This window comes from Ranitomeya variabilis, chromosome 2 (assembly GCF_051348905.1).
Source record: "Ranitomeya variabilis isolate aRanVar5 chromosome 2, aRanVar5.hap1, whole genome shotgun sequence".
In the NCBI taxonomy this organism is placed as follows: domain Eukaryota; kingdom Metazoa; phylum Chordata; class Amphibia; order Anura; family Dendrobatidae; genus Ranitomeya; species Ranitomeya variabilis.
In genome coordinates, this window is record NC_135233.1 from 670,786,100 (window position 1) to 670,796,018 (window position 9,919).

The window sequence follows — 9,919 nt, forward strand, 5'->3', positions numbered from 1 at the left end:
CAGTAAGGAACTACAACACCACACCTGGAAAAGGGAACTCTGGATTCGCTTCCAAACCGGCCGGATCCTGCCTGCCCTGTGATCTGGTGCCCTGGACTGTGGCTGCCTGAAGTCTTCAGTAAACAAGGTAAAGAGACCTGTGTCCTCATTCTTAAGGCTATGTGCACACATAGCGGTTTTTACCGCGGAACCGCAGCGTTTCTGCAGCTGCGGGTCCGCAGCAGTTTCCATTGTGTTTACAGTTACATGTAAACCCTATAGAAACCGCAATCTGCTGTGCTCATGCTGCGGGAAAAACCGCGCAGAAACGCAGCGGTTTACATTCCGCAGCATGTCACTTCTTTTGTGCAGAATCGCTGCGATTCTGCACACATAGGAATGCATTGATCCGATTACTTCCCGCATGGGCCTGTGCCCACGATGCGGGAAGTAAGCGGATAATGTGCAGATGGTACCCAGGGTGGAGGAGAGGAGACTCTCCTCCAGGCCCTGGGAACCATATTTGTGTAAAAAAAAAAGAATTAAAATAAAAAATAATGATATACTCACCTCTCAGCGCTGCACGCTGCCATCCGGTCGCAGGGTTGCTGTGCGAGCAGGACCTGCGATGACGTCGCGGTCACATGACCGTGACGTCGCAGTCACTGACCGTGACGTCACGAAGGTCCTTCTCGCACAGCATCTTTGGAACCAGACCGCCGCGTGCAGCGCCGAGGAGATCGGGACGTCAGAGGGTGAGTATATAACCATTTTTTATTATTTTTAACATTACTATTGATGCTGCATATTGCTGCATATGCAGCATCAATAGTATAGGAGTAAACCCGCAGCTGAAACCGCAAAACAAACCTCGATAAATCTGCAGGGATAACCGCAGCGGTTTTGCCCTGCAGATTTATCAAATCCGCTGAGGGAGAACCCGCAGAGGACCCCGCAAAGTGTGCACATAGCCTTACTGCGCCATTCACCATCTTACATCTACACACCGGGAGCCCTGGGGACACACTTCACCTGTGGGAAGTTATACCATCTAGCTGCCATAACATCACCCCAGAGGACCCCTTTAAAGCAGCGTCGGTCCCCACTGACCGAATACCACAGGTGGCATCACGAACATAAACTTTATTCCCTTTAAAGACCTTTCCCTTTTACATGGGCACCCAGGGCCACGAAACCAGGTCGCCACCGTGACATCCCTCTGTGAAACACCGGACCCGGTACCGAGTGCCCCACGGCCCAGGAGGAGCGACTCAGTTACATTTTATAGTCACCTGGCAGGTTGATTTACTCTGATCTATCTTGATGACGTATTAATTTATTCACCTGACCTCGAGTCACATCAAGTACATGTCAGGCAAGTCTTACAGATACACAGAGACAATAAATTATTTGTCAAACCAGAGAAATGTATGTTCTCGGTTCAGGAGATCTCTTTTCTGGGTTATTTCTTATCATCCACCGGTTTTGGCATGGATCCGGCAAAAGTCAGGGCGGTACTGCACTGGAATTGTCCTGAGGACTTGAAGGTATTACAAAGATTTTTCGGTTTTACCAACTACTACCGTAAGTTCATCAAAAACTTTTTGGTAGTGGCCAAACCTCTGACCATGAAAGGGATGGACTTTTTAAATTTGTCCAGTCTGGCCAGAGAGGTGTTTTGCCTCTGCGCCGCTTCTTATACAGCCTTACGTCACTCAGCTTTTTATTGTAGAAGTTGATGCGTCTGAAGTGGGGGTGGGGGTTGTATTGTCACAGGGTGTGTCTCCTAGTAAATGTCGTCCGTGTGCATACACTTGTGCTCAAAAGTTTACATACCCCGGCAGAATTTTTGATTTCTTTGCCTTTTTTCAGAGAATATGAATGATAACACGAAAACTTTTTCTCCACTCATGGTTAGTGGTTAGGTGAAGCCATTTATTGTCAAACTACTGTGTTTTCTCTTTTTAAAATGTAATGACAACCCAAAACTTCCAAATGACCCTGATCAAAAGTTCACATACCCTTGTGATTTAGCTTGATAGCATGTACAGAAGTTGACACAAATGGGTTTCAATGGCTACTAAAGGTAACATCCTCACCAGTGACCTGTTTGCTTGTAATCAGTGTGTGCATAAAAGCTGAGTGAGTTTCTGGGATCCAGACAGACTCTTGCATCTTTCATCCAGCCACTGACATTTCTGGATTATGAGTCATGGAGGAAGCAAAAGAATTGTCAATGGATCTATGGGAAAAGGTAGTTGAACTGTATAAAACAGGAAAGGGATACAAAAAGATAATGAAGGAAGGAATTGATAATGCCAGTCAGCAGTGTTCAAACTGGGATTAACAAATGGAAAATCAAGAGCTATGTAAAAACAAAACCACAGTCAGGTAGACTAATGAAAATGTCACCCACAACTGCCAGGAAAATTGTTCAGGATGCAAACAAAAACCCACAAATACCATCAGCTGAAATACAGGACTCTCTGAAAACTAGTGGTGTGGCTGTTTCAAGATGCACAATAAGGAAACACTTGAAGAAAAATGGGCTGCATGGTCGAGTTGCCTTAAGAAAGCCATTACTGCACAAATGCCACAAAGTATCTAGCCTATAATACGCAAAACAGCACAGAGACAAGCCTCAAAACTTCTGGAACAAGGTAATTTGGAGTGATGAGACCAAAATTGAACTTTTTGGCTACAACCATAAATGTTACATTTGAAGAGGGGTCAACAAGGCCTATGATGAAAGGAACATTATTTCTATTGTAATGCACGGAGGTGGATCGCTAATGTTTTGGGGATGTGTGAACTACAAAGGCACAGGAAACTTGGTCAAAGTTGAAGGAAAGATGAATGCAGCACGTCAAAAGCAAATACTGGAGGCAAATTTGCACTCATTAGCCCAGAAGCTGCGCATGGGATGGACTTGGACGTTCCAACATGACAACGATCTAAAACACTAGGCCAAGTCGACTTGTCATTGGCTACAGCAGAACAAAGTGAAGGTTCTGGAGTGGCCATCTTAGTCTCCTGACCTCAATATCATTGAGCCACTCTGGGGAAAGCTCATGCATGCAGTTCATGCTAGACAGCCCAGGAATTTACAGAATCTGGAGGCTTTTTGTCAAGAAGAGTGGGCAGCTTTACGATCTGAGAAAATAAAGAACCTCATTCACAACTTCCACAAAAGACTTCAAGCTGTCATTGATGTTAGAGGGGGCAATACATGGTATTAAGAAATGGGGTATGTGAACTTTTGATCAGGGTCATTTGGATGTTTTGGGTTGTGATTATGATTTAAAAATAGAAAACGCAGTAGTTTGACAATAAATGGCTTCACCCAACCACTAACCATGTGTGGAGAAAAAGTTTTCGTGTTATCATTCATATTAATGGCGCTATAAAAAAATAAATAATAATAATGTTCTCTGAAAAAAGGCCAAGAAAGCAAAAAGTCTGCCGGGGTATGTAAACTTTTGAGCATAACTACTGTATATACTCGAGTATAAGCCGAGAATTTCAGCCCATTTTTTTAGGCTGAAATTGCCCCTCTCGGCTTATACTCGAGTCATACCCAGGGGTCGGTAGGGGAGGAGGCGCAGTCCCTGGTTCCCTGGCGCCAGCAGCTTCTTCCTGTAGTGAGTGGTCACATGGTACCGCTCATTACAGCAATGAATATGGACCCCACTCCACTCCCATAGTGGTGGAGCCGCATATTCATTACTGTAATGAGCGGTACCATGTGACCGCTCACTACAGGAAGAAGCAGCTGGGGAACCAGGGACCGCACCAGGAGCAGGTGAGCATAACACGGTGATATTCACCTGCTCACCGTTCAACCGCCGCTGGCCGCCGCAGCGTCTTCCCCGTCCTCTGCACTGACGCTCAGGTCAGAGGGCGCAATGACACGATTAGTGTGCACGCGGCCCTCTGCCTGAACAGTCAGTGCGGAGGATGGGGAAGACACAGCGGCGCCGACGGTGGAACGCGGAGCAGGTGAATATAGCAAGTGCCGGGGGCCTGAGAGGTGAGTATGTGATTTTTTAATTTTTTTTTATCGCAGTAACAGCATATGGGGCAAATGTCTACATGGAGCATCTTATGGGGCATAATCAATGTTTGTGCAGCTTTATATGGGGCAAATGTCCACATGGAGCATCTTATGGGGCATAATCAATGTTTGTGCAGCTTTATATGGGGCAAATGTCTAAATGGAGCATCTTATGGGGCATAATCAATGTTTGTGCAGCTTTATATGGGGTAAGTATCTTTATGGAGCATCTTATGGGGCCATTATCAACATTTGTGGAGCATTGTATGGGGCAAATATCTTTATAGAGCATCTTATGGGGCCATAATCAACATTTGTGCAGCATTATATGGGGCAAATGGCTGTATGGAGCATCTTATTGGGCCATAATCCGCATTTGTGCAGCATTATACGGTTACGGGGCATATTTTAATATGGAGCATCTTATGGGGCCCATCATAAACTTTATGGAGCATTATATGGGGCTCCTGATTCAATATGGATATTCAAAAACACTTAACGTACTGATGTCTCAATTAATTTTACTTTTATAGGTATCTATTTGTATTTTTGACATTTACCGGTATGATATTCGAGTCATTAAGTTTTCCCAGTTTTTTGTGGCAAAATTAGGGGTCTCGGCTTATACTCGGGTCAGCTTATACTTAATATACGGTATATTTTTCTAAGAAGCTGTCGTACGCTGAGAAAAACAATGACATTGGTAACATGGAACCCTTGTCAATTGGGTGAGCTTTTTAAGAGAGGTGTCATTTTCTTCAGAGGGTAGTTCATCCTGTTATGGCAATCACTGGTCATAAAAATCTTTTATTTAGAATCTGCAAAGTGTCTGATGCCTAGACAGGCAAGATGGTTGTTGTTCTACACCAGATTTAACTTTTTTTGTAACATTTAGGCCGGGGAATAAGAACATTAAGGTGGATGCAATTTATTATCAAATTTTGGAAAGCGTTTTGCACTCATCTGGGGATCCACCTGTTGTTTTTCAGCCTTTCATCCACAGTCTAATGGGCAAAGTGAACATGTTAACCGGAATCTTGAGACTCATCTTAGGTGCTTTGTGTCTGAGAATCAGGACTCAGGAGTATTGTGTTATTTACTTACCTATAGCTAAATTTGCAGTGAATAGCTGTTGTCATGAGTCTACTGGTAAGATCCCATTCTTCAGCGCATATAAGTTTCATCCTTAGTTCTGCTCTTTTAAAAGGAATCATTCTTCAGGAGTACCTGAAGAGGAACAGTTTTCATCATCCATTACATCTGTGTGGCAAGGGGTTTTGAATAATTTAAAGAGGATGTGGTCCAAATATAAATGCTTGGCTGATCGGAGATGTTTGGAGATTTGGTGTGGTTGTCCTCGAGGAACATTTAGTTGAAGGATCCTTATTGGAAACTGGAACCCAGGTTCATCGGCCCTTATAAGATTGTTGCCGTCGTCAATCCTATAGCACTCCGCCTTGCTTTGCCACCCACCTTTAAGATTCATAATGTGTTTCACGGTCTCTGCTGAAAAAATATGTTGCATCTTCTGAACATCACGACTTCCAAAAAAACTAATTCCATAAAACTGCATACATTTTTATTCCAATAAATTTAAAAACCAAACTAGAACTGAAAAAATGTAATACAACACCAGGTCACTAGATTTGACCCCCAATACTAGACCATATCAAGGATAGGTTAGGGTGTAGGTATACCTGTTTCGCCCTCTCCACCTCTGACTGAATCCTACCTATCTGCGGAGGTTGGCACCTTCTTGAACGCAATGTGGCGCCTCCGCTCCTCGGCGGCTTGCCCTCCTATCCCTAGAAATCCCTAGTTATTACACCAAGAAGGGGGTTTCCAAATATATCCCTACAAGACAGACACCATACACAATATTATCTAGTGTCTAAACAATATACAACTAACCAAGAGAGTCTAGACAAAGACTGCCATCACAAAAAACTGTCTAGTAAAGAAATAGAAAAATAGATCTGGCACTCTGAAAGTGAATGGCATCCTATGGTTAACCCTATAGTGATCCCTACCTGCCAGCAGAGGTTGGCACCCTCTTGGACGCAATATGGCGCCCCCGCTCCTCAGTGGCTGTCCCTGGTATCCCTACCAATCCCCTATTGTATATGTGACAGGGGACTAACACATCTCCACCAATTTATTAATAGTCTCAGGTCACCAGCCTTTCACAATAAAGTGGCTCTTTGGGGATCTCCAGATCATACATAGAAACAAAGTGCAAAAATGCTCAAAAAATCAAGATAGTCACAAAACCTGAGACCCAATTAAAAGAGTACCTTCAGTCAAACAGTTTATGTATTCACAACCTTATCAAGGAATCTGTTCAATACAAAATGATTTTTTCAGTAACTCCTCAGCATGCTTTTTTTATGCGCACAAGAGATTGCAGAACACCCTTTAGTAATACCCATTCCATACAGGATGATCTTACAATGTGCCCTCCGCATGCCACTCTGAAAACATTCAAGACATTAGATATTGCAACCTGCCCTTTGACATAAGGTTGAACCTATACTCATACAAAATACGCATTATTGCACTATGCCCGAAATAGATCAGAAAAATGATAACCCCAGTCAATATTGGTTAATTTTTCTGCATTCAGATTTCGCCTCTCCAGATCATACATAGAAACACAGTGCAGAATGTTCAAAAAATCATGATAGTCACACCAGGGTCTCTAAACCTGAGTCCCAATCCACAGAGTACCATCAATCAGATAATTTATATATTCACAACCTTATCAAGGAATCTATTCAATGCAAGATGATTTTTTCAGTGTCTCCTCAGCATGCTTTTTTGAGCGCACAAGAGATTGTAGAACACCATTTAGTAATACCCATTCCATACAGGGTGGTCTTACAATGTACCGCATGCCACTCTGAAAACATTCAAGACATCAGATATTGCAACCTCTACTTTAACATAAGGTTGAACCTGTACTCATACAAAAAATAAACATTATTGCACTATGCCCTAAATAGGTTAAAAAAAAGATAACCCCAGTCAATACTGGTTAATCTTCTGAACCATCACCAGCACCTCAATCCTCAGTTATTGTTGATGGGAATATGGAGTTTCAGATAGCTAAGACAGTTGATTCTCACTTGGTTTGTCAGTCGCTTCAGTATCTGATACACTGGAAGGGTTATGGTCCTGAAGATATAATGCATGTACCAGCATCTGAAGTCCATGCTGTCAGGTTGATCTGGTCTTTTCATGCTAAACACCATGATAGACCTGGCCCTGAGATTCCAGAAGTCTCTGGTAGAAGGGGGCGTTCTGTCACAGATTTACCGCAACAGAGAGAGACTAGAAGACCGTAGTGTCTGATTTCTTGCACTGATTAGGAGCACTTCATCTTCATATTAAACAGTGTAGGTTTGTGCTAGCTTTACAGGAGTTATTCTGTTCAGTTGAGAGATCCTGGAGCTTTTCTGCCTTTATGGTCTCAGCTGTTCAATGTTGGTCACTCCCCTCTACTATATATACTTGCCTCTGGCAAGTAGGGATTGCCAGTGTTAATGTTATACTGCCAAGATCTGGAGTTGGAGATGTTGGTTGATTGGAGGCGTTTGGAGTGTTGTTCTAAAGACTGTTGCATGGTGAATTGTCTGTGGGTATATCCTCATCCTCTCCTATTTCATTTTTCCTCCTTTAACTTCTCACTGTTCCACTCTGTTGTACGTGAGTGTGTATCACCCCCAGTAGGGCAGTGGGGTACTCGGTACTGGGCCCTTCGGTTCTCAAAGGGGGATGTCACGGTGGCTGTCCCGGTCCGTGGCCCTAGGGACATCTGTTGTAAATGGGGGAAAAGGTCTTTAAAGGGATATGTTCATGACGCCACCTGTGGTATGCTTTAAGGGGTCCGCTGGGGTGATGTTATAGCAGCTAGATGGTATACCTTCCCACAGGTGAAGAGTATCCCCAGGGCTTCCCAGTGTGTAGATGGTGGATGGTGTGAGGCGCAGTGAAGAACGAGGACACAAGGTTGCAGTCTCTTTACCTTTACTGAAGGCTTCAGCATCCACAGTCCAGGGTACAGACCGCAGGGTAGCCAGAGTCCGGCTGGTCTTAAGGCAAATCCAGAGTCCCCTTATCCAGGTGGAAATCAGTAGCCTTCTCACTCTCTACCATACAATTCTCTTCCAATGTCTCTTTCTTAGGATGCTGCCACACATCGGGCAGGTGCAGCTCCGTGGCTTTCTGTCTAGGCCTCTGACAGGATCCCACCCCTGTCAGGGACCAACTACCTGAGTTGAGCTCAGATAGCAGCTTACTGGGTGAAGCCCAGCTCACTTCTGCCTAACTTCCTATCCAGACCACCAGTTTTACCTAATTGTGAAGAGTGCCCTAATAGATGGGAGCATAGTTCCCCCTGGTGGACTGGAGTGTGAAGTGTGTTGAATGGTTTGTGATACCTGGTAAAGAGATCTCCTTTATTGCCTTCAGACGTAACATCACTCCCCCTGGTGGAAGAATGACATTACTGCAACGACCAGGACCCTGGGGTGCTGCACTCCCCCCCGCCCCATTAAATTCAGTACTCCTGGACTGGGAAAAGAAAACAACCATACATTAGCAAAAGACATGCAAATTTTTAAAATGCTATAAAACAAGTTAATTTAACTGATGCTTCCCTTTATGGGAGGTGAGGACACTTGAACGTTACAAACAAGAACATATTTACATTGCTGACCAATAACAGATGTGCTAACTAACTATGAAATATAACTACCCTTACAGGTACACTATCTATTAAGTGCAAAAGCGAACATTTTATTTTTATTCAAGTGCAAAAGCAATATTTCTCTCTAAGTACAAACTTTCTAACTAACCCACACGGGTTTACTTTATTTAAATGCAGAACAGTCTCTTAACCCCCACGGGCTCACTGCATTATATCTAAAGTACATTATCAACTATTTTCTATCATCTAACTTTCTGGCTACATACTATTGACTATGTAAAACACAATTCCATCTAACTACTCAATATTTTCAAACATTATCACTTTTAAGTAAAGTGCAACCAGTAATCATTCCCTTTAAGAGTAAAATAACATTCAAGTCTTTTCTGAGGTAGTGCAACATTTCAATCACATCATCAGTATTCAAGTCAATTTAAAGGTGACGGGATGCAAGGGACCCATGACGGACCCATGACGAACCCCCAACGTTGGTTTTGGGTGGACTACAAGACATGTATCCTGACCTGGAATTCTGCCACACCAACGGGTTTTTCTTCAGGTTTGTAAAGCAAAGTTACTTTTACAGCAAGGTTAACAGCAGTTTCTGTAAAGAGGCAGTCTCTGTAAAAGCCTCCTTTGTAAAACCAGTAGGAAGCACCTTTAACCCCTTCACCCCCAAGGGTGGTTTGCACGTTAATGACCGGGCCAATTTTTACAATTCCGACCACTGTCCCTTTATGAGGTTATAACTCTGGAACGCTTCAACGGATCTTGGCGATTCTGACATTGTTTTCTCGTAACATATTGTACTTCATGATAGTGGTAAAATTTCTTTGATATTACCTGCGTTTATTTGCAGAAAAAATGGAAATTTGGCGAAAATTTTGAAAATTTTGCAATTTTCCAACTTTGAATTTTTATGCCCTTAAATCACAGAGATATGTCATGCAAAATACTTAATAAGTAACATTTCCCACATGCCTACTTTACATCAGCACAATTTTGGAACCAAAATTTTTTTTTGTTAGGGAGTTATAAGGGTTAAAAGTTGACCAGCAATTTCTCATTTTTACAACACCATTTTTTTTTAGGGACCACATCTCATTTGAAGTCATTTTGAGGGGTCTATATGATAGAAAATACCCATGTGTGACACCATTCTAAAAACTGCACCCCTC